Genomic DNA, 23295 nt, shown 5'->3' on the forward strand with positions numbered 1-23295 from the left:
ACCAGACTGCTGGCACTAACAGTTAAAAAGTTGATAGACCAGGTTTTAAACTTGAACAGAGGAGCTGACAGGCGCTTAGAAGCACATGGTTCAGAGTGAGGTACCCTTGAAGGATACTATTAAAACAGGAGATTTAGGGAGTCCCAAGAAAAATGTCAGGAAGTATTTTTTCACGGAGAGAGTAGTGGATGCTTGGAATGCCCTCCCGCGGGAGGTGGTGGAAATGAAAACGGTAACGGAATTCAAACATGTGTGGGATAAGCATAAAGGAATCCTGTGCCGAAGGAATGGATCCTCAGGAGCTTAGTCAAGATCGGGAGGCGGGGCTGGTGGTTGGGAGGCGGGGATAGGGCTGGGCAGACTTATACGGTCTGTGCCAGAGCCGGTGGTGGGAAGCGGGACTGGTGGTTGGGAGGCGGGGATAGTGCTGGACAGACTTGTACGGTCTGTGCCAGAGCCAGTGGTTGGGAGGCAGGGCTGGTGGTTGGGAGATGAGGATAGTGCTGGGCAGACTTATACGGTCTGTGCCTGTGCCAGAGCCGGTGGTTGGGAGGTGGGGCTGGTGGTTGGGAGGCGGGGATAGTGCTGGGCAGACTTATACGGTCTGTGCCCTGAAGAGCACAGGTACAAATCAAAGTAGGGTATACACAAAAAGCAGCAAATATGAGTTATCTTGTTGGGCAGACTGGATGGACCGTGCAGGTCTTTTTCTGCCGTCATCTACTATGTTACTATGTTACTAATAGAGAAGTTTCAGTAAAGGTAAAAGAAAGCCAGGAATGTTTAAGGGGAGAGAAGTGTAAAGGCTGCAAATTATCCCTGTCAGCTTCTAAGCAGCTTGTAGATGCAAGAAAAAAACACAATTTTGAAATGTCTGTATACAACTACTAGAATCCCAAAAAATAAGATGGGAAAGTGTATATAGCATTAAGGGGCCCTTTTACAAAGGTGCTTTAGGCTCTACGCACATGAGACTATTGCCAGCCTACCACGTCTTCTGGCTGTATTTTCAGATTTTCAACACTCCCATAACGCCTTATTTATTTATTTATTTCCTCCCACGCGCGCTGTGTTTCCAGCGGTAATCGGCACTTGGCATGTACCGACCAGTCACCACGTGTGTAGCGTGTGAGCCCTTACTGTTAGATCAATGGGTGATGTTAAGGGCTCAGGCTAGTTTTAGGCGCGCGCTGGTTTCGCTTTTACCACATTTTTCCGTCCCATTTTTAAAAAAGCCGTTTTTTGCAGACACGGTAAAAACTGGCCCGGCATACACCCAAAACACACGCCTACACTACCGCAGACCCCTTTTTACCACAGCTTAGTAAAAGGGACCCCTTAATGAAGAGGTAGATATAATAAGCATCTCAGAGACTTGAAGGGGCATAATCGAAAGGGACGCTCAAGTTTTGATGAGGACGTCCTCGCAAAACATCCCGGTGGAGGGGCTGGGAAACCTGTATTATCAAAACAAGATGGACATCCATCTTTCGTTTTGATAATACGATCGGGAACGCCCAAATGCTGAAATTTAGGTCGGCCTTAGAGATGGTCGTCCCTAGACTTGGTCTTTTCTGATTTTCAGCGATAATGGAAACCAAGGACGCCCATCTCAGAAACGACCAAATCTAAGCCCTTTGGTCATGGGAGGAGCCAGCACTCATAGTGCACTGGTCTCCCTGACATGCCAGGACACCAACTGGGCACCCTAGGGGGCACTGCAATGGACTTCATAAATTGCTCCCAGGTACATAGCTCCCTTACCTTGTGTGCTGAGCCCCCCAAATCCCCCCAAAACCCACTCCCCACAACTGTGCACCACTACCATAGCCCTTACAGGTGAAGGGGGGCACCTAGATGTGGGTACAGTGGGCTTCTGGTGGGTTTTGGAGAGCTCACAGTTACAACCACAAGTGTAATAGGTAGGGGGGATAGGCCTGGGTCCGCCTACTTGAAGTGCACTGCACCCACTAAAACTGCTCCAGGGACCTGCATACTGCTGTGATGGACCTGAGTATGGCAGTTGAGGCTGGCATAGAGGCTGGCAAAAAATATTTTTAAAGATGTTTTTTGAGGGTGGGAGGGGGTTAGTGACCACTGGGGGAGTAAGGGGAGGTCATCCCTGATTCTCTTCGGTGGTCATCTGGTCAGTTCGGGCACCTTTTTGTGCCTTGGTCAAAAGAAAAACATGACCAGGTAAAGTTGTCCAAGTGCTCGTCAGAGATGCCCTTTTTTTCCATTATGGGTCGAGGACGTCCATGTGCTAGGCACACCCAAGTCCCGCCTTCGCTACACCTCCGACACGCCCCCGTGAACTTTGGTCATCCCTGCGACGGAAAGCAGTTGGGGATGCCCAAAAACGGCTTTCGATTATACCGATTTGGGCGACCCTGTGAGAAGGACGCCCATCTTCCAATTTGTGTCGAAAGATGGGCGTCCTTCTCTTTCGAAAATGAGTCTGTTGGTGGAAAGAGGACAACCAATAGGACACTGTGTAACCACAGTACAAATTTTATCGCTATGATAGGGTGGAGCAAATTGAAAGGGAGGGTTGCTCTATATGTTAAAGAGGAAATTGAGTCAAACAAAATAAAAATTCTGCAGGAAATAGAAACGTGGAATCCTTATGGATAGAAATTCCATATGTGAAGGGAAAGATTATATTGGTAGGGTTATACTACCATCGCCATACCAGAACGTACAGACAGATGAAGAAATGTTAGCAGAAATTAGGAAAGCTAGCATAATAATAATGTATAATACTGGATGATTTCAATTACCATAGCATGCACACAAATAACTTCTACATCAATATTATTCTGTATCTCAAGGTACAGCACCATTTTGTTAGAGCTGGTAGCTGAATTCATGTACATAAGTACAAGCTCATTTTTCAGTTCTATCAGTACTCTGGGATGAATACCATCCTGTCCAGGAGATTTGCTACTCTTCAGTTTGTAAAACTGCCCCATTACATCCTCCAGGTTTACAGAGAATTCATTAAGTTTCTCCGACTCGTCAGCTTCGAATACCGTTTCCGGCACTAGTATCCCACCCAAATCTTCCTCGGTGAAGCTTTGTCTTCCCTGATCGCCCCTTTTACTCCTCGGTCATCTAGCAGTCCAACCGATTCTATTGCCGGCTTTCTGCTTTTAATATACGTTTAAAAAATTTTACTATGTGTTTTTGCCTCCAATGCAATCTTTTTTTCGAAGTACCTCTTAGCTTTCCTTATCAGCGCTTTGCATTTGACTTGACATTCCTTATGCCGTTTCTTATTATTTTCAGTTGGTTCCTTCTTCCATTTTCTGAAGGATTTTCTTTTAGCTCTAATAGCTTCCTTCACCTCACTATTTAACCACGCTGGCTGTCGTTTGGTCTACTGTTCTCCTTTTTTAATACGCGGAATATATTTGGCCTGGCCTTCCAGGATGGTGTTTTTGAACAGCATTCACGCCTGATGTAAATTTTTGACCCTCGCAGTCACTCCTCTAAGTTTTCTTTTCACCGTTCTTCTCATTTTATCATAGTCTCCATTTTTAAAGTTAAACGCTAGCGTATTTGATTTCCTATGTATACTTACTTCAAAGCTAATATCAAAACCAATCATATTATGATCACTGTTATCAAGCGGCCCCAGCACCATTACCTCCTGCACCAGATCATTCACTCCACTAAGGACTAGGTCTAGAATTTTTCCTTCTCTCGTCGGTTCCTGTACCAGCTGCTCCATAAAGCTGTCCTTGATTTCATCAAGGAATTTTACCTCCCTAGCGTGTCCCGATGTTACATTTACCCAGTCAATATCGGGGTAATTGAAATCACCCATTATTATTGTGTTGCCCAGTTTGTTTGGGACCCTAATTTCCTTTACATTTCTGCATCCGTCTGTTCATCCTGGCCAGGCGGACGGTAGTACACTCCTATCATTATCCTTTTCCCCTTTGCACATGGAATTTCAATCCACAGTGATTCCAAGACATGTTTTGTTTCCTGCAGAATTTTCAATCTATTTGATTCAAGGCTGTCGTTAATATACAATGCTACCCCTCCACCAATTCGATCCACCCTAACACTACGATATAATTTGTACCCCGGTATGACAGTGTCCCACTGGTTAGCCTCCTTCCACCAGGTCTCAGAGATGCCTATTATATCTAATTTTTCATTTAGTGCAATATATTCTAACTCTCCCATCTTATTTCTTAGGCTCCTGGCATTCGCATATAGACATTTCAAACTGTGTTTGTTGCTCCTATTTACATCATGCTTAGTACTTGACAGTACTAATTTGCAATCTTTTGTCTGATTTTTATTTTTATTAAGGGCACCTGATCTTCTATGGTTTCTTTTGCAACCTCACTATCAGGATACCCTATCTTCCCTGTTTTTGTGATATCTTTGAAAGATACCTTATCCCAAACCATGCGCTTTTGAGCGACTGTTGGCCTTCCCCCATTTCTAGTTTAAAAGCTGCTTTATCTCCTTTTTAAATGCCGATGCCAGCAGCCTGGTCCCACCCTGGTTAAGGTGGAGCCCATCCTTTCGGAATAGGCTCCACCTTCTCCAGAATGTTGCCCAGTTCCTAACAAATCTAAAACCCTCCTCCCTGCACCATTGTCTCATCCACGCATTGAGACTCCGGAGCTCTGTCTGTCTCTTGGGCCCTGCGCATGGAACAGATAGCATTTCAGAAAATGCTACCCTAGAGGATCTGGATTTGAGCTTTCTACCTAAGAGCCTAAATTTGGCTTCCAGAACCTCTCTCCCACATTTTCCTATGTCATTCGTACCCACATGTACCAAGACAGCCGACTCCTCCCCAGCAGTATCTAAAATCCTTTCTAGGTAACGCGTGAGGTCCTCCACCTTCGCACCAGCCACCATGCTATCTATATGCCTAATGATCGAATCACCAACTACAACAGCTGTCCTAACCTTTCTCACCCGGGAAAGTTGCGGTTTTTGTAATTCTTGAAAGGATTCTATTTTTTTTTAAAATTCCCCTGACGCACCCTGGAAAGGTGAAACAGGGAACCCCTATTGGGATTTGAAATATGAAGTCATTTGAACAGTGGTAACAAAAAAACAATATTTAAATGTCTAAGATAAGTATTAAGCTATAATTGTGGGCAGCTTTGGATTTTATAGTTTTTTTCAGCTGATTCTGTATCTAAAAAGGTGGTTTTTGTGAGTTTTGTAAAAGAAAATTGAAATAAATGACCGATGATTAAGAAGAGCCCCCTATGCCTGTGAATGTTTATCTTTCAAATAGAGGTGTCTCTGGTGTATACTGAGGTCTATTTTCTCCACTATATATATATTTTTTTAATTATCTTGTTTATTGTCATAGTATACAGGGATATAGAACACAAACAAGAATTACAACGTTCATAACATATTACACATATCCGTCTATGGACTGTTTCTAATACCTCTGATACAAAGTTTTATTTTTCCCCTCCCCACCTAATGCTATCCCCCATCCCCCCTCATACCCTTCCCCTACCTTCTCCCCTTTACACAGTCTCAGCCAAAACGTTAGTCACCTCTCCTCATTTCTATAGTTTCTAATTTGGTCGCAATTTTCAAGAGTTTAAGATTCTACTTCGTGCAATCAGAGTGAGTGACTCCCAGAATGGTAGCCAAGTTGCACAAAATAAGTCACCTTTGCGAGAGGCCAAGTCAGCTATTCCAGCTTGTTCCAAAGCGCAGAGGTGTATCATTGCCGACCACCAGTGTGCTATCGAAGGGCCCTTCTGTTCTAGCCACAGATGTAAAATCGCTTTTTTTGCCATCAGGGTTGTGCCTTGGAGGAAGCCCTTTAGCCCCCGAGGTTTCGCGCTTGTGGTTTGAAAATAATCAAATAGCTGTTTTAAAGAGGGTTGCCATGTGATTCTCCATAATCTCGACACATGGTGAGCCAGGTCTCTCCAGAAAGTTTGAATCACGGCACAGTTCCAAAACATATGGCCCAAATGGGCGTCCTCATTTGTACATCGAGGACATTTACTATCCTGTCAAAGGGTAGCTCGATAGGCTCTGTACGGTGATATGTGGAGTCGTAACAAGAATTTATAGTTTATCTCCCACCAGCTGACATTTTCTGTGAGACGATATGTGGCTTGTAAACATGTTTCAATATGCTTTAGAGAGAACTTGGGTGGATATACCTAATCAAACCAAGCAGAAGAAATTTGTTTTGAGAACCAATACAGATTGCAATACAGAAGATGGTAATTTATGGAATCTGTTGTCCCTGTGGACTGTGGTACATAGGACAAACAATTAAAAAAATTAAGTATAGATTGGCTCAACACCTGATTAATATACGTTTGTCTAAGGTTGACACCCCTTTAGTAGCACATTGGCTGTCTCATAATCATTCATTGGCAGATCTATGGTATATAGTTTTGATTAAGTTTGAGGAAACTGAAGGGGGAAATGTATTACAGAAAATGCTTAAAAAAGAGCAACCATTGATCTTTGAATGGCATACTGAACAACCCACTGGCCTCAATAAGGAGGTAGATTGGACAGGAATTTGCAGGTAATGCAGGTTAGTGATGACATCATCATTGAGCTAGTAAAAAGCAGAGCGCATGCTCTAGCGTTCAAATGTTTCAGTGCCATTGCTTCAGAAACCTGGGAGAGACCCGTCCTGACTAAGTAGTCGATACTGTGGTATAAGGTATGAAATGAACAAATATTTGAAAAGTTTAGATAGATAAGATGGAAGATGATAGGTTTTCCTATGTCCTAATTGTATATTTTTGTTTAGTTGAGCCCCTGAAGACACCATGAGTGAAATGCATGAGAATGCGTAGGGTTTGACTCGGAGTGAGCATGGCAACACAACAGCCTGTTCATTAGCGATGGGAAGAAAGGAAACGGTTACAGCCTGCCTGAGGATTTAAAATATATACTCACGAGGAGTACAGAGAAAACTACAGGAGAATAAGGACTGCAGGTTACAAATATACACTATGAAGTTGCTTGAAGATAAGTCACACAAGGATTAGCATTGAACTAATAGAGCCCAAAACATATGGGTCTTGATTAGCGAAGTGACTGAGTTAATCACATGATAACTGTGACAAGAGATGTTTTTGTTCATCTATACCGTCAAGGATTTATAAAAGAAGGAGAACAGACTCAAATAACCCAGTTGAGAATAGTGGGGAGGCAATTTCATTGTAATTTAATGTGGAAAATTTCTCTGTATCTCACTATAGAGCTAAGTTGTGACATTTAGGCTGTGTAGTACGTATGAGTATGTATGAATGAAGGAAGGGATAATAGGTCAATAGGAAAAAATAGTAGAATGCAGTAGGCATTTATGTGAAAAGATAATAGTTGTTATATTATTAAAATAAAAAATGGGTTTGATATACTAAGTTTGTAGTTACTGAGTTGGTAGTAACTAGATTGAAAATTTTGAAATCTCATAAAGGTAGGGGTAATGAATATGCATGAGATTGATTTGCATGTGTACTATCTGCATTATATGCAAATCTGTCATGCATATTCATTAGGGAAAATCCGACTGACTGGTGGTACCCTAGAACAAGGAACTACAATCATTGAAACAGAAGCAACAGTGATAAGTGAACATTGAGGTTAAAGCATTTGAGAAATGGTGGACAATCATTGGGGAACTATGTAGTGAAATATTTTCTCTGTGAAAAAGTGCATTTTTTGCAACTGAGTGGAGATATATTCCACATGAAGTGAAGAATGGAGAAATTAGAAGTTTAAACAGCCCAGTGTTTGTATTCACATGATTGTTGGTATTTAAAGTGGGAGTGTGGAATGAATGGTGAGAATGTTAGAGTGCTGGGTTAATATTAGTTAAGGTAATGATATGATTTTAAATAAATTTATAATTGAAAGTTTTCAATATAGAAGTGGTTGAAATTATTTCATAAAGTGTGAGGTAGTTACTTGATAGATATTTTGTACTTTAACTAGAGTGGGATACTCAGATAGAGATATTCATATTCATTAGAGATGTCCCGAAGCCCAAAAGGCTGGTGGTCCCAATGAACAGGTTTGAGAACCACTGATAATAGAGTATTTCTACTCCAAGCAAAATGTTAATGAATCCTGTATCCAGTTCTGTTTCAAGCAAACTGGTACTCCTGTAATCATTATAATTGAACCTCATCAAATTAGTGCTACATCAACTACCATGGTCCTCTTGAAATGTGCTATACTACTGGATACTACATGCAAAGCAGCAACTTGGCCCTTACTTCATACAATCATGTCACATTACTAACTGAGCCCTTCCATAGTCAGAGAGAATGCATTTTGTTTAGATATGCTGGCCAGCCTGTCTTTGTGACATTGGCAACTCTCGTATTGTTCTTTTTGACCAAGCTGTTCTTGGACAGACAAATTATAGTTAAACTAGTAGAAAAGGCCCGTTTCTGACACAAATGAAACGGGCGCTAGCAAGGGTTTCCTCATTTAACAGTTGCCTGTGAGGTGCGATGCCCCCCCCTCCTGGCACCATCCCACCCACGGCGATGCATCCGGCCACAGCCATCCGACCCACCGTGCCCATCGCACCGACCTTCGCGTTGGTTTGGCGGCGGGGGACCCGGAACCCCGCCACCACAAGTCCTGTGTGCTGACTACGGCGTCATTGTCGGCGTTGGTAGCTGTGCAGGGCGGAGTTCTGTGCGTCTGATGTCATGCACGTGCAGGACATCAGACACACAGAAGCCCTGCCTCCACAGGCTAGGAACGCTGAAGATGACGCCGTAGTGAGCAGACAGGGCTTGTGCTGGCAGGGTTTCGGGTCCCCCGCGGCAAAGCAACGCGAAGGTGGGTGTCTCAGGAGGGGGTTGTTGTGGGGGGGGGGGTGCTGGAGATCCTTGTGTTCAGCTGCAGCTTTAGGGGGGGGGTCAACCGTTTGTTTAGTTGTTTTTTTGTTTCCTGCCCTCGACGTCATGACGTTTGACGCGAGGGCGGGGCACGGGTCTGTGGGGTGGCTTCGCCACCATGAATCCACGAACCGTTCTGTGAGACTGACTGACTTCAGTGACGTCAGTGTCCTCAGAACGTTGAGGTTGCTTTTTATTATAGTAGATGAGCAGTCCTGTAACTGTGAGTTACCCACTTAGGGGGATATTCTATATACAGGGCTGCCGAGAGGGGGGGGGAAGGGGCAAATTTTCCCAGTCCTGGCCTCCAAGGGGGGGCCCAAGCCTGGCACAGGCAAGCTTTTTTTTGCTGCCTGCTTCTGGGTCTGTCCTCCCCTGCTCATGTGTGCTGCTCAGGACCTGGATGATTGCATTAGTGTGATATTGCGCTAATGCAGTCATCTGGGACCTGACTTCCAGCACAGACAGAAACAGGACAGACAGTGGGAGCAGGCACACAGGAAGCGGCTTGCCAAAGCCAGGCCCTTAGAGGCAAAGACAGAAGGGTAAGGGGACAAGCGGGTTTGTGGTGGTCCGGTTCTGCCCCCGGCTTGGCTATGTCTCTTGGCAGCCCTGTCTATATATGGCGCCTGGAAAAACTGTGCGGAAATCACATTTGACTAAGCATATTTTATAAGATTTAGGCGCGGTATATAGAATAGGTTTAGTTGATATCCGAGTGCCTAAAATTACGTGCATCCATTTACACCAACAAAAATGTTATATAAATTCCTGCACGTAGATTTATGCAGACTGGGACATATTCTGTCAAAACATGTGTAAATTTGGGAACGCCAATGAATTGCACATGTTAGAATTTAGGCGCAGTTCATTGCAACATACACTTAGCGAGTTATTCGCATAAATTCTAATTATTGCCAGTTAGTGCTCATTATTGCTTTTTAAGTGCTGTTAACCCTGATTGGCTTGTTAAGCCAATTAAGTTATGCGCATTGTTATGGAATACACTTGGATTTAGGCGCGGAACGCTAGGCACAATATATAGAATTCTGCAGTTACTGTCTTACTCAGTTTTGCTGTCAACAGAATAAGTGAGAAACAATGCTTTATAGAATTATGGATTTTCTGAGCTAGTATGAAATTAGAGTAGTTTACAAAACTTCTTTGAAAGCTAAACATAGGGGCCCTTTTACTAAGGCACGTAGGTGCCTATTCCCGTCCAACATGTGCCAAATTGGAATTACTGACCGGCTACCAAGTGCCCTGGGTGGTAATTCCATTTTTGATGTGCATTCAAAATACACTGTGGAAAATATTTTCTATTTTCTACCACGTGGGGCTTACCCAGAGGTATTCGGTAGTTTACGCGCACTGGCCGCTTACCGCCTGGTTAGCACATGAGACCTTACCGCTAAGTCAATGGGTGGCGGTAAGGTCTGAGGCCGAAAATGGATGCGCACTGGCTTTGATTTTGCTGCTCGTCCATTTTCAGCCTAAAAAAAAGCCTTTTTTCCAGACACACTGAAAAAAATGACCTGTGCGAGTCCAAAACACGCGCCTACACCAGCACAGGCCACTTTTAGGCGCACCTTAGTAAAAGTGCCCCATAGTCTATTCTCTTCCACAGGAAGCCAGTACAGACTCTACAAAAACAAAGTAATATGGTCCGCACTTTTATTTCATTCAACAAGAGACACAACTGTGTTCTGCAGCAATTGCAGCCCCTTCTACCTTATCATGGGAAGAGCCTAGTAGAGAGAATTAGAGTAATCAATTTTTCCTGTCACTAAAGCATGGACAGTGGTCAACAAATCTTTCTTATCCAGATAAGTGCACACCTGGCAAAGTTGCCTTAGGTCCACAAATCAAGTCTTAATAACACTGGATACTTGGGTGTCTAAAGATAACTGAGATACTAGATAAACTTGTAGAGAAACAACTATTTCTTTTGGTTTTAATGCATACTTTTGTACTAAGCTCCTTGTTTTGTACTTCACTTTGGGTATGAAATTCATAAGAAGAGTAGCAAGTATATTTAAACCCCCATTGGGCCCTTTTACTAAGCCACGTAAGCGTCTCCATGAGCCCAATGTATGCCAAAACAGAGTTACTGCACGGCTACCGAGTGGCCCTTGCGGTAATTTCATTTTTGGTGCGCATCCAGTACGCGCACCCAAAAAATATTTTTTATTTTCTGGCATGCGTCAGCTACAAGCGCCAAGTGGCATTTGGCAAGCATAGGTCATTACCACCTGCATGAGACTTTACCATTAGATCAATGTCTGGTGGTAAGGTCTCAGACCCAAAATGGGCGCGCGGCAATTTTGATTTTGCTGCATGTCCATTTTTGCCAAGAATTTAAAAAAGGGCTTTTTATAGGCACACTGAAAAATGGATTGGCACACTGAAAAATGGATTGGCGCACGCCCCAAACCCGCGCCTACAGTACCGCAAGCCATTTTTCAGCGCACCTTAGTAAAAGGACCCACATGTTAGCTATTAAGATGCTGAGATTTTTGTCTTTTTGGTCATGTAATATTTTATTACAGTTTTATTACAGTATCAGTTAACAATTAAAATCTACTTGCACCCTTGGGTGAATGTGCAATGGGTTCCAGAGAGAACTGTGACTGTGAACTGACACTGTAGAGTTTGAGCTAAATACTTGAATGAGGCAAAAGCCCTTTGCATTTACAAATGAAGGCTCATGGTTCTATATCTCAGTTGCGATTGGACTGCAATCCCAAAGGAAGAGTCAGGTCCCCCGAATGAGGTAATTTATGATTCTCTTGTGTATATTACTGCTTTCATAGATTGAGGAGAATTGCTTAATCAATTGTATAATCATGATTTCATAGTATGATATATAAATAGTGTAGTAATTAATAATTATTATTAGACACTTGCAATCCAGCTTTCAAGAAAGAAACCATCACAGTGGCATAGAAAAATACATAAAAATGATTTAAACAAAGACAAAATAAAAGCAGATAAATTACACCCCTGCCATGTTAGGCATTAAAATTAATTATACCTTATGTACTTTAGAACTATAGCATGATACTGAGTACAGAGGTGATCCAGGAAATTATAGACCGGTGAGCCTGATGTCAGTTCCAAGCAAAATGGTAGAGACTATTATACAGAACAAAATTACTGAGCATATATGTAGGCATGGATTAATGAGACAAAGCCAACATGGATTTAGTCAAGGGAAATCGTGCCTCACCAATCTACTACAATTCTTTGAAGGGGTAAATAAACATGTGGCTAAAGTTGAGCCAGTTGATATTGTGTATCTGGATTTTCAAAAAGCATTTGACAAAGTGCTTCATGAATGACTCCTGAGGAAATGAGAAAGTCATGGGACAGGAGATAATGTCCTATTGTTCATTAAGAACTGATTAAAGATAGAAAACAGAATGAAGAAGGGTAGATAGTGGGGTTCCCTAGGGGTCTGTGCTGGGACTGCTGCTTTTAAACATATGTATAAATAAGCTAGAGATGGGAATAGCTAGTGAGATAATTAAATTTGCCAATGACAAAAAGTTATTGAAAGTTAAACCACAAGAGGATTGTGAAAAATTGCAAGAGGACTTTACGAGACTGGGTGACTGGGCATCCAAATGGCAGATGACATTTAATGTGAGCAAGTGCAAAGTGGACAGAAAACAGAGGGTACTGTTAAATGACCATTTTTCTCAATGGAGGAGTGTGAATAGTGGAGTGTCACAAGGATCTGTACAGGGACTGGTGCTATTTAACATATTTATAAATGAAACTGGAAATCAAAATGATGAGTGAGGTGATTACATTTGCAGATGACACAAAACTATTCAAGGTTGTTAAAACACATGCAGATTGTGCATAATTGCAGAAAGACCTTAGGAAACTGGAAGACTGAGCACCCAAAATGCAGGTGAAATTTAATGTGGACATATTCAAAGTGATGCACATTGGGAAGTATAATCTGAACCATAGTTACCTGATACTAGGGTCCACCTTAGGAGTCAGCACTCAAGAAAAAGATCTAGGTGTTATTGTAGACAACATGCTGAAATCTTCTTTCCAGTGTGTGGCAGCGGTAGTGGCCATTTTTGTAAGCCAGTTTTAGTTCCCTTTCCTGTGTTAGCCACGTTAGAGAACTTAGTTCTGCCAGCTCTGACCTACTGCTCATCTCAGTACCAGGGAGACTTGTTGCCAGTGGGGCACAACCTCTGATCTGCAGTTAACTGTGAGTAAACGCGGTTATTCCAATAAAGGACGTTTTCGGAGAGATTAGTCTTCAGATGTCAACTGGTGTGCCAATGTTATACAGCAGCAACAAGTCCTAGAGGCCTGCGTGTATGCAGGTCCCTGGAGCACTTTTAGTGGGTACCGCAGTGCACTTCAGCCAGGTGGCCCCAGGCCCATCCCCCCCCCCCCCCCCCCACCTGTAACTCTTGTGCTGGTAAATGGGAGGCCTCCAAAACCCACTGTACCCACATGTAGGTGCCCCCTTCACCCCTAAGAGCTATGGTAGTGTTGTACATTTGTGGGTAGTGGGTTTTGGGGGAGGGGGTTGGGAGCTCAGCACCCGTGGTAAGGGAGCTATGCATGTGGGAGCTTTTTCTGAAGTCCACCGCACTGACCTAGGGTGCCTAGTTGGTGTCCTGGCATATCAGGGGTCAGGGGGGCCAGTGTACTACCAATCCTGGCCCCTCCCACGATCAAATGGCTCGGATTAGGACGTTTTTGAGCTGGGCGTTTTTAGTTTCCATTATCGCTAAAAAAAAACAAACGCCCAGCTCAAAAACGTCCATTTTTTCGAAAATATGGTTCGGCCCGCCCCTTCAGGGACCCGTTCTCGGAGATAAACACCCATGTAGATAGGCGTTTGCGTTCAATTATGCTGCTCCACATATGTGTATATTGGGTGTATTTCCCCTGGATTACAGGGTTATTCTCATTGTACCCCGCTTAAAATCTGAATTGGATCTTAGCGGTCTAAAAGAACTATATAGCATAGCATAGCTATTAGGGATGTTTCATCCATCAGTTTGTATACATAGATACAAAGAGATACTGCCCCCCACCAAGACATACCCACAAAAGCTCACAACAGCACAAATACATGCACAGAAATGCAAAAGACATAGACACATGCGCTCATACTACCCCTGTCACCCTTATAAGACACATTTCAATATGTATTTCCACACCCAGTCTTTGAACAGACATATGTGAATATGCAAATGGCAGAAGGGAAAACATGCCATTTTGTGATACTGTTTGCACTTTTCAACTTATTTTATGGTAGTAAATTGCAGATCAATTTGAAACCACTTTGACTTGTTCTAGTTATTACTGTACTAGCAGCCTGCCAGACAAACCCAGCAGCTAATTAAATCTTCCACTTCCCCTCACTTTTTTTGCACACAAGTGATCGCTGCTTATCTCATCATCTTGAGGATTGTTTTATATAGCCTACACTACCTCTATCAGTGGGGCGCTCCTTGCATCTACCACTTTTTCAGTGACAAATTAGTAGATGGCTTTGCTCTCAAGTCTATCTACCTTGGTGTCTGATATTAATGACTTCTTGCTCTAGAACAGTGATTCTCGACCTTTCTTCTTTTGACACATACCTGGCAGATAGTGTTTATGTTCATGACATACTGAACACCACATTCCACAGATGAGCAAGAAAAAAAAAGGCTAAATCATTATCGGGTCCTTTTACGAAGTTGGGACAAAAGGGGGCCTGCGCTGGCATCGGCACATGTTTTTGACGTGAGCTGAGGCCCCCTTTTACCACAGCAGATAAAAGGCAGTTCTTTGTTTTTTCAAGAAATGGCCGTGCGGCAAGTGAAGCACTTGCCGCGTGGCCATTTTAGGGGGAACACTTACCGCCATCTATTGAGGTGGCGGTAAGGGCTCCCATGCTAACTTGACGGTAGCCGATTAGCACATAGCACTGCCCGATTACCACCGGGTACACACCAATGTAAATATTTTTGTAGCACTGGAAATGGCATTCTCTGGGGGAGAGAACTACCGTCGAGCTGCTGTGGTGGCCTGGCGATACTTCCCTTTTATTGAGTGGCAAGCCCATGGACCTAACACAATGGACCTAACCAATTATCGCCCAGTAGCATCTATCCCGCTCATAACCAAACTTATGGAGGGCATAGTGACGAAACAACTCACTGATCACCTAGATAAACACTCAATTCTGCACGAGTCCCAATCAGGATTTCGGTCGAATCACAGCACCGAAACTGTTCTAGTGTCTGCAATGAACTCATTCAAACAAGCAATTGCAACTGGCAACAACATACTCCTCCTACAATTCAACATGTCCAGTGCCTTCGACATGGTCAACCATGGAATACTATTACATATACTAGAATACTTTGGAATAGGAGGTACAGTTCTCAAATGGTTCAGAGGATTCCTGACCACAAGATCATACCAAGTAACAACGAACGCGGACATATCAACCCCATGGATACCTGAATGTGGAGTACCCCAAGGATCCCCCCTCTCACCAACCCTCTTTAACCTAATGATGATACCTCTAGCCAAATTACTAGCCAATCAAAACCTCAACCCTTACATATATGCAGACGGTGTCACAATTTATATCCCATTTAAACACGACCTAAATTAAATCACCAACGAAATCAACCAAAGCCTCCAAATCATGCACTCCTGGGCGGATGCATTCCAGCTAAAACTTAACACAGAAAAAAACACAATGTCTTGTACTCACCTCACAACATAACACAAACAACTTCACCACCATAACCACACTATACTGTTCTCTTCCCGTCTCACAAAATCTGAGAATTCTCAGAGTTACCATTGATCGAAACCTCACACTCGATGCCCACGTGAAGAATACGACGAAAAAGATGTTCCACTCCATGTGGAAACTCAAAAGAGTAAAACCTTTCTTCCCGAGATACATCTTCCGTACCCTGGTACAGTCCATGGTACTGAGTCATCTGGACTACTGCAACGCACTGTACGCTGGATGCAAACAACAGACTATCAAAAAAACTCCAAACAGCCCAAAATACTGCCGCCAGACTCATATTTGGAAAAACTAAATATGAAAGTGCAAAACCCCTAAGAGAGAAACTTCACTGGCTCCCACTCAAGGAACGCATCACATTCAAAATCTGCACGATTGTTCACAAAATCATCCACGCAGATGCCCCAACCTATATGCTAAACCTCGTAGACCTGCCTCCCAGAAATGCCAAAAGATCATCCCGCAAATTTCTGAATCTACACTTCCCCAGCTGCAAAGGACTAAAATACAAGCTGATGCATGCAACTACCTTCTCTTACATGAGCATGCAGTTGTGGAATGCATTACCTACTACCTTGAAAACTATTGACGAAATAACCAACTTTCGTAAATCTCTGAAGACACATCTCTTCAACAAGGCCTACAAAGAGAACCCATAACCTTACTAAATCACCTCGCCAATATTTTTACATCACTAAGAGGCATATTTTCAAAGCACTTTGGGAGGCTAAGTTCCATAGGTTTCTATGGAACTTTGGGAGGCTAAGTGCTTTGAAAATATGCCTCTAATTGTATTTGACATTTTGGAATGACAAAGCCATAACAAGACTCTGTAAGCCACATTGAGCCTGCAAATAGGTGGGAAAATGTGGGATACAAATGCAATAAATAAATGTTGGGCTTACTTCCACTTCGTAAAAGAGCCCTTATATTGTTTAAAATGATGCATGGAAAATATAAAATATTCTTATTAGAGTTTATTTATAAGTGGTAGAATGGTAGATGCATTCATACTATACAGTACTTACTGTCAACATCTAGAAACCTTTTGCCTGTTCTGGATTCTATACAGACAGTGGTGTGCTAGAGCCGGTTCCTCTTCTTCTTGCAGCGATTAACTTTTTAAAATGGTGTTGGGCCTGCACAGTCAGAAAAAGCAGGCTACTTCAGCCAATCTCGGGAGCTTTTTCTTCAACCTATCTCACTCCCAAGGAATTCCCTAGGATTTGATGAAGCAGCCTGCTTTTTCTGATGGTTCCCGGTGCCGGGCTGTCCAGCACTGCTTAAAAAAAGTTAATCGAGGCAAGAAGAAGAGGTGCTGCATCGCATGGGAAGGAAGCATGTTGGATAAACAGGATGACGGGGTGCCGTTAAAAAGTTGAAGCCAATTAGGTAAGCCTTTGTTTCCCCTCCCCCCCTTAGCTGTAATTCTGCGTACACTCAAAGCAAACAAACCTACGAGCTGCTGTACCCATGTTATCGTTCTTTATTGTTGGTGGCATTTTTATTTAATTTCACTTACATTGTCAAATATGCCAGCTTGTGGAACATATGAATGTACACAGAGGAGGTATAATAACGGAATAACTTTTCATAGGTAGAGTAGTAATTTGTTATAAATTGTAATCAGTGTGTCATTTGGAAGGGCCAGTTATAGGGACACCCTAGCATTGATATATTCGTGCAGACATTTTTTTTTCTCCTGGTAAAAGGGCCACTAAAATAGACATCATGTTATGAAAATCAGGTGCTCAACATTCAGAGTTCTATCTATCTATTTATTTATTTACTTATGATATTTTATATCCTACATTAAACATGAATTAGGTTGAAACCTGGGAGCATTTAAAATCTTTTATTTTTTTGTGTTTACATTAAAAGAAAAAGGTGGTATGTGGGAACTTGCTCCTTTTGTTTTATGGATTGCAGTGGTATATTATAAAAATGCACTTTCCTTTTTTTATTACTACTATTTCACAGAGATGTATTAAATAATGAGGGAAGGGCTTCCTTCATGCAGATTTCTTTCCAGCGTCAGTCTAAATGTTTCAACATTGTCCAGTTCAGCACGCTATTAGCCACCAAGTTCATACAAAGTTAATTATGGTCAGTGGAAAATAAATCTGTTGACTCAGGCTGCCTGCTATGCGAATATCCCATCATTGTTTCATTATTGCTACATCATGTAGTACATATTATGAGCATTTGCTTTAAACTTTGATTGTTTTAATTTGTTTGTTCAGACCTTACTTGCGCATGGTTTTGCTTTTTAAACCCAAAGTTGAGTCCTAAGGGTGGTTTAACAATTTGGTATAAGCTGTGTTATTTCTGATTTTACTCGTTTTGGAGTGCTTTGGGTCCTGCTGATCTGTACATCTACTGTCTGAAATTTTGGAAGATGGAAATCAAAAAATAAAAATAAAATTTTGGATATACTCTGTAGATGTTGTTGTTTACTTTTAAAATGTATGTATCACTGGAGTCTTGTGATGTAGTGCATTATTTGTGCTTAAAAGACTGCAGGAAGTTTAGGGGATTAGAAGGCTTGTTTAAGTACAATATTTATGATACTTAATTGTGCTTTTGGAGGGCAGTTTGCAAGCCGTCTACACTGGTGCAAAACCAGTGGGTACTTTTTAGTTGTTGTCCTTAAAATAGTTTTCAAATGGAAAATTCTTTGAAGATTGCCCAAAGAAGCAGTACCCACCAGGGCTGTACTGAATATTTGTGAGAAGTTCCGGCATGCTGTTCAGAGGCAGAAATAAGCAGTGGGGAGTGGCAGCAGTCCATTTTTTTTGGCTGGTGGGACTTAGCATCCCTGCCACCAAAGGTATGCCTAGTGTGCCTGCATGGGGGGGGGGAGGGGAAGAGAGTAATGCACTCCTCCCTCTCCCCCCAAATTGCAGGGCTGGCTTCACCCAGAGAGAGAGCCTGTTAAAAAGTTTCTAGCACACTACTGTAAACAGAGCAAAGCTAGTATGTATCCCTTTAAAGTTTCTAACCACAAGTGAACAATAAAGATTCACACAAACCTATGGCAGAAGGGAAAGACCTCAGACATTGCAAAGATGGGATCCAGCCATTTAAGATGTGTCACTTCTCAGCTGCTCAGATATATATGAAAGTGTGAAGTATTAATTCTGAGATGAAAATATGGGGCACAAATGATGAGTTAGTCTGCACAAATTAAATGTTTGAAGAACTACATCAATTGTTAAAAACTGTTTGAAAAAATTGTATGAAAAAATATGGGTAGGGAGGCGGCTATAGACCTACGGGCGGGTAACAATTATTTGTGACATCTGAGGTCTTTTCCTCGTGCCATAGGTTTGTGTAAATCTTTATCAGCCACTTTTGGTTGGAGTTTTGTATTTTGAGTGTGGACTGAATCACCTTTATTTTATTTTTTTATTAAGTGTTCTACCCCTTTAAAGCTTGCCGTACAAAAGTTGTCCAAATTCTTTCATCACTTAAGTAATGCCATTACAAAATCCATCCACTGCCAGATACTTTTTAAATAATGCAGAACCTTGCAAGTAAGCTATTCAGAACCTATGTAGCAAACATTCTATACAATAACAGCACTAACTCTTTGGACACAAGTAGCAAGAACTGTAGAACACCAATACACCTCCTATTAGAAAAGCCGAACCAGCTGGACTGCAATAGATCCGTACATGGAAACTATATATGAGCAGAACCCCTCACCTCAGTCACACATACAGGACACACACCAATTCTTACCAGTTACAAAATAAAGAACCAAATATTAAAAATGGAGAATTCATTCTCTCTGTAAACCACAGGAGCAGTACCCCATAGAAGAAAGATGTTTTAAAAAATAGGAATGCATTTCCTTTTCTACTAAATGACATACAAAGATTTACGAAATGCACATTCCCAAAGCTGACATTTTTTTCAGTCAATCAAAACTGAAATATATCTTTTTATTTCTTTTACTGTTCTATGGGCAATTTATTTTTCTTAGTAGAATGTCCCCCAGTCTATTTCCAAAGTGATCTTCCCACTTTCTCTATCTTCTGTCTAGATGTACGTCTAGTAGCGCTTTAGAAATGATAAGTAGTAGTAGTAATAGTTCTGTTTCTTCCCTTCATTCCTGCCCTAAGTATCCCAATGATATTGAACTTTTCCTTTCATCTTTTTTTCTCCATTTCTCTCTTCTGTACCTCTCTCCCAACTCACAGCTAGACTGTGTCTCTCCCTTCCTCCTCCCTCCACTTTTTAGTCCTCAGGTTCCCTTTTTTCACCTCACTGACCTGTACAACAATATAATTGCTACCTTTTTTATGCTAGTTATATCACTCCTTATCATCCCTACAGTACTGGTCAATGTCTTATTGCATTGCCTTTGTTACTTTGAAATCACCCGATATAACCATCCCTGAGGTCTTTCTTGTTCTGTGGACTGTAACTCATTTCCTATCATGTTCTGCTCCCTCAGATTTCTGCGCTTAAACTTTGAATCACCATTTTAATTTCAACATTTAGCTACCAATAGTCTTCCACTCCTCAGTTCTTCTTAGATTGCTTCTCTTGGACTTGGAGAAAATCCACTGCTTATTTCTAAGATAAGCAGCATAAAATGTTTTGTACTTTTTTGGGATCTTTCCAGGCACTTGTGATGTGGATTGGCCACTGTTAGAAACTGGATGCTGGGCTTGATGGACCTTCGGTCTGTCCCAGTATGGCAATACTTATGTACTCTTATCATCTATTCTCTGCCATATCCACTCTGTTGCAAATATTAACCTCACCTACAAAAAGAAAAACTTTTCCTCTTGTCATCTACAGTATCACACCCAACAAACTTGTGTCTGATTCTCCTATTAGAAATTACGGGGTGTATTTATTGGACAGAACCAGTTCCCTGACTGATCACTGAGGCGCTGCATTCATCGCCTACCTTTTTCAGTGCGATTTGCCTTTATGATTACATTTTTTTTAACTTCCAACCAAAGTATCCCAAACATTTTTAACTGGTCCTGCTGCCTTATTTCCTCATTTTGATATCACAATATATAAGTCCTTTTTACAGATCAGTAATTTGGTATCACTTTCAGCCCTCCGATATCAGAACTGAACAGTAATCACCAGTTACTGAATCATTTGTCAAGTTAGTGCATCATCCCATTGCAAACACATTAAGAATGTAGAAACAGACCAAGGGGAGAGATGGTGGAGAACAGAGCAGACCAGAGACAGAGCATGGAATGATAAGGGGAAGAAAATGAACAACAGTCAGAAAACTCCACGATTTATAGCCCAGGGATTGCAAGCTTGAAGCCGTAAAATCTCTGGGTTAAAAAAATAGGCTGCGGTGCTTTAAAGCTTGAGTGAAAATGTCATTGTGATGGAAGGAAGGCAAGGAGAATGAGCAAAAATAACTAAATAAAGTGCCAAAGTGTGATAACGTAGTGTAAGTAGCAGTTAGGAGTGTATGGATCAGAGGTTTTCAGCCCAGTCCTCAGGGCAAACCCTGCCAGTCAGCTTTTCAGGGTATCCACAATTAATATACGTGAGAAAAATCTTCATGCCCTACCTCCTGAGTGCCTGGGTGTGTCTCGAGGACTGAACTGAGAACATCTGGTATAGAGGAATGCTGAAACCATACAATATGATTGTCAAATATCTATAAATTAGATTAAAAATTAACTGGTTAATTTGGAGCAGAGTAGTTCCAAATGTATATGAATACTTTAGAGAAAGAACAGATAAAGACGCTGAGAAGTCTGCTTAAGTGTTTCTGAGTTTGGTCCTGGAGCACAGTTCAGCCAGTCATGACAACTACTTCCTCGCCCTTGTATGGACAGTCCCTGGCCAGAGGCCACAAGCTGTAGCTCCCTCTTAAAATTGGCTTATGTGGATTGTGTGGCCACTAGGTGTCTTTGTTTGGAGTGATATCTGACACTCCATTCCACCCCTGTGCCTTCTTCAGGGGCTCCGAAAGCTATGTCTATAGCATCCCCATCTCTGGTCAATCCACGGAGCAAATCTGGGCTGAGAAATCCAGGTCTGTTGCTAAATGTCACCCATCCGGTCAGTGCATGATTTTGTGTTTACCGCTCTGCATATTAATAATAGAGTGGAGATGTCTAATGGTTAGATCAGGGGGCTGGGAATCAGAGAAGCAAGGTTCAAAAGGCTCTGCCCAGTGCCTACCCAGGATACCTGCGCAGGGCAGGGCGCTGCCATGTTACAAGATGGTGGTACTAGAGACAGAAGTGAGTGGGTTTCACTCCTTCTCCAGTTAAGGTATGTCAGGTGGGAATGGGAGGGTGTCGCTAGACACTGTGGATTGATTTTTTTTTTCTTTGGGGAAAGGGGGCTGAGTCGGGGGTGGGGGTGGGGGAGGAAGAGAGGCTACTAGACTACCAGGGAAATGTTTTAAGTGTTAGTAGGGGGGTTGGGTTGGAAGAAAGGGAGGAATTTACTAGGTACCAGGAAAATGTTTTGAACTCCGGGGGAGTGGGGGTCAGTTCAGGTCAGTTCTTTGGGGGGGTGGGGGGGAGTGCAGGTATCCAGGGCAGGGTGGTTGGGTTGAGGGGAGAGAGGGGGTGCTGGTAGATACCCACTCCGCTCCAGCAACCCTTCTATGCTGCCCCAGACCCTGGTGTAATTTCTCCCACGTTAGTTGCACAGCCAAAGCTTGGTTGTTTTTTTTGCATGCCACAGGATAGCAAATGCACCACAATTGCATTCATTTTAATGCAGTGTCTGGTCAGGGTTTCCACACGAATTAATTCCTGTGCTGAAACCTATAGTAACTATGCAGGAAGTTTTCTACCTTGACTCTTGAGTTACCTGGGAAGGTGATGGAATTACATCGGTCACAGACCAATTAATTGACTTTTATAGCCCACTCCAAACTCTGTCCATACAATTACATAGCGATTGGTCCAGTGCTGAGGTTTAGAGGTACTCCATTATATTATGTGCTTATACCATTTAGAAATATTACCATTGATTATCCTCATTTGTTAACTCATTTGGGAGTCCTTTACAAAGCTGCAGTAAAAAGTGGCCTGTGGTAGTGTGGGCGTGTCTTTTAGGCGCGTTCTGGGCCATTTTTTTTTTACCGTGGCTGAGAAAAAGGCTATTTTTAATGGGCCAGGAAATAGGCCTGTGCTAATATTAAAACTGGTGGGTGCCTGTTTACAGCCTAAGCCCTTGCCGCCGCCCATTGACCTAGTGGTACGTGGTACCCATGCAGCATGTGCCAACGTGGGTACACTGCCGGTTACCGCTGGGAATGCCCCCGCAGTAGAAAATAGAAAATTATTTTCTAACGTGTGATTTGGTGCGCACCAAAATTGGAATTACCACCAGGCACACGCACTACCCCAGCGGTAGTGTTGATTGGGCGTGTGCTACCCACGCTTTTTCCCTCCCGGCCTTTGTAAAAGGGCCCTTTGATTCTGTATTTGCAAACCAGTGTTTGGTTTTTCTGTTTCTGACTCACTTTGCAGGTGTTGATATGTCAAATATGTTAACAAAATTCAAGGCAGGTGCACCATCCTTTTTTTGTAATGTTTACTATTACTTTCGAGAAAGTCATTGAGTTAGATTGGAAAGATCTGCTGTCAG

General features: G+C 42.4%; 1 protein-coding gene across 1 annotated transcript in view; it reads left to right on the forward strand.

The window, feature by feature from the left end:
• The window catches only part of STXBP5 (syntaxin binding protein 5), a 789999-nt gene that overhangs the window by 609106 nt on the left and 157598 nt on the right, over positions 1-23295 (forward strand). The window lies entirely within an intron of this gene.

Source organism: Microcaecilia unicolor, chromosome 3, assembly GCF_901765095.1.
Source record: "Microcaecilia unicolor chromosome 3, aMicUni1.1, whole genome shotgun sequence".
Lineage (NCBI taxonomy): Eukaryota > Metazoa > Chordata > Amphibia > Gymnophiona > Siphonopidae > Microcaecilia > Microcaecilia unicolor.